At 47.8% G+C, this 2978-nt stretch overlaps 1 non-coding gene across 1 annotated transcript; it reads right to left on the reverse strand.

Moving 5' to 3' along the window:
* Positions 1-1799: 1799 nt before the first annotated feature.
* Positions 1800-1929, reverse strand: LOC127212544 (small nucleolar RNA SNORA17). Its single transcript, XR_007833581.1, has one exon. It is a non-coding gene; the product is annotated as a small nucleolar RNA SNORA17 (small nucleolar RNA).
* Positions 1930-2978: the final 1049 nt, after the last annotated feature.

The raw sequence follows: 2978 nt of genomic DNA on the forward strand, positions 1-2978 counted from the left end.
GACCAGGCTGTCCTCGAACTCACAGCGATCCGCCTGCCTCTGCCTCCCGAGTGCTGAGATTAAAAGCATGTGCCACCACGCGCGGCTTACCCACCTTTGTTCTATCTGTCCTCTCCTCCTCATCCGTCTTTGCTGGAAGAACTATGACGTCATGTTGTGAGTGGCCCTCCATAGAGGCCCACATGGTGCAGACTGAAGCCTCTGAACATCAGGCATGTATGTGACCTTGGGTGCTAGATACTCTGGGGCAGTCTAACTAGAAACACGTGAGAAGCCCTGAGGCAGGACCATCCAATCAAGTTGCTTCAAAATTCTCGAGCCCTAAGAGCTCTGAAAGCTAGTAAGTGTGTGTTCTTTTAAGTGGCTGCACTCGGGTAATTTGTCATGCAGCCGTGCAAACTTAATGCAGACGGTGGTGTGTGTCAGAAGTCTCTAGTCTTTGGAGTAAAAGCCAGCAACCGACCCTCTCCCTCTTCCTCTGCCTCCCTCTCTTTCTTTGAATGTGGGCCTTGGGGCATGGGGCAGAGTAAGTACACATGCCACAGCACACATGTGCAGGACAGAGGACAATTCTGTGGAGTCAGTTCTTTCCTTTCACCTTTAGGCGGGATCTGGGGATTGAACTCAGGTAACCTGAGCCCATCTTATCAGTGCAAAAATCTATCTTTTGTTTTGTTTTTCTAAGACAGGGTTTCTCTCAACCTATCTTTTTTTTTGGTTTGGTTTTGGTTTTTTGAGGCAGAGTTTCTCTGTGTAACAGTCCTGGCTGGCTGGCTGGGCGTGGTGGCATACACCTTTAACCCTAGCACTCTCTGTGAGTTTGAGGCCACCCTGGTCTACAAAGTGAGTCCAGAACAGTCAAGGCTACACAGACAAACCCTGTCTCAACCAAACAAAGAAAGCAAGCCTGAGATGATGATCACCAGTCCAGTACCAGCAGCTAGCCTGAGAGGACCACACAGGCGGTGGGCAGAGGCATGCCAGAGATGACCCCTGCCAAGGGCTATAATGCACAATTGGGGTGTAACACTCTGGATCACTCCTGAGATGACCCTAGACACTCAGAGACCCCAGATACCACTAAGAGAAGCTAATAAATGGTAGAAAAATAGAAGAGAAAGAAAAACAGAAGATGTGGGCACAATGAAAAGAGGCAGAATTGGAGAGTTAAGCGTAGTGAAGAATGGTCTGACGTAACTGGTAATGCCACCTGGGACCATGGCGTGAGATCCTGGCCTGTGCTACCACTGGGGGCCATATCTGGGTCCATAGCCCTGCAGCAGTAGGCATCTGTTACCACCAAAGGCCAGGTGGACATCTCTGGTCTGGGCTGCCTCCTAGGACATGTTGATGTCTGAAGACTGTGCAGAACTGGCCCCACACCTCACCAGGAATTATGGGGCAGCTGACCCTGGGGGCATGAGAGCAGGAGAGCTGACCCCACCGCTAGCCAGCTGCAGTCCTCCGGGAAAGTGATCCACACATGTGGTAGAAGTTGTAAGTGAACTGCCCTTCCCCAGGATAGGAACCTGGGAAACCTGGCCTGACCACTCTCATGAGGTGATGTGAATCCAGGACAGCCAGGACTGTTTGTTTGTTTGTTTGTTTGGTTGGTTGGTTGGTTGGTTTTTGGTTTTTTGAGGCAGGGTCTCTCTTTGTTAGCCTTGCCTGTCCTAGACTCGCTTTGTAGACCAGGCTGGCCTTGAACTCACAGCGATCCGCCTGCCTCTGCCTCCCCATGTTCTGGGATTACAGGCATGTGCCACCAGGACCTGCTCTCAGGCTTACTTTTTTCAGGGACTGTTAGGCCACTAATTATTCAGACATTCATGTCAGAATGCTGAGTGTAGAGATAGCCTCTCTCCTCTCTGTCACCTATGGACACGCACATGATATAGAATCCACATTTGCAACACTTCTAGGGGCAGGAAAAATCTTTTTAACAAGTGACTAGAGCAATGGGCCTCGACTCGTGACCCCCATGGGTTGCATATCAAGTATCCAGCATATCATATCTTTACATTGTGATTCATAACAGTAGCAAAATTACAATTATGAAGTAGCAACAACATGATTTTATGGTTGGGGGTCGCCACAACTTGAGGCACTGTATTAAAGGATTGCAGTGTTAGGGAGGTTGAGAACCACTGGTCTATAATGAGAAAAAGCCGGGACTTGATCCCCGTGGCACAAATAAATGAGTAAACAACATCAAACTCAGGGAGAAAAAGCCTATTTAATAATAATATGGAACTGGGATGAGGGGTGTGTGTGTGTGTGTGTGTGTGTGTGTGTGTGTGTGTGTGTGTGTTTGCCCTAGTTTGCTTTCTTTTTCAGTGATAAACACCCTCTCCTGGTAACAATAGAATATCTTTTTGGCTCTTCTTTCTGTTGCTGTGCTAAACACCATTATCAAAACACAACTCAGGGAGGAAAGAGTTTATTTCCTCTTACAGGTTACAGTCCATTGTTGATGGAAGTCACTGTGAGATCACAAGCCGGGAACTTGAACCAAAACCATGGAGGAATGCTGTTAAGGGGGTTACTCTCTACCATCTCCTCAATTAGCTGTCTTACATACCCCAGCAACCCCCTACCTAAGGATAGTACCAGCAACAGCAGGCTGCTGGGCCCCCTTGTCACTTACCAATCAAGAAAATGTCCCAGAACTTGGGAGGCAAAGGCATGTGGATCTCTGTGAGTTCAAGGCCAGCCTGGTCCACAAAGTGAGTCCAGGACAACCAAGGCTACACAGAGAAACCCTGTCTTGAAAAACCAAAATAAATAAATAATAAAATATCCCTTACAAACTTGTCCACAGGGCAATTTGATTGAAGCACTCTCCCAAATCAGATTACCTTATGTAACTCTGGGATATGTCAAGTTGACCGCTGACATGTTGCAGCTTGGCTTTCTTTTCTATTAGGTATTGGGAACTGAATTTAAAATCTCATGCTGGGGGCTGGAGAGATGGTTCA

This window comes from Acomys russatus, chromosome 30, assembly GCF_903995435.1.
Source record: "Acomys russatus chromosome 30, mAcoRus1.1, whole genome shotgun sequence".
Classification (NCBI taxonomy): domain Eukaryota; kingdom Metazoa; phylum Chordata; class Mammalia; order Rodentia; family Muridae; genus Acomys; species Acomys russatus.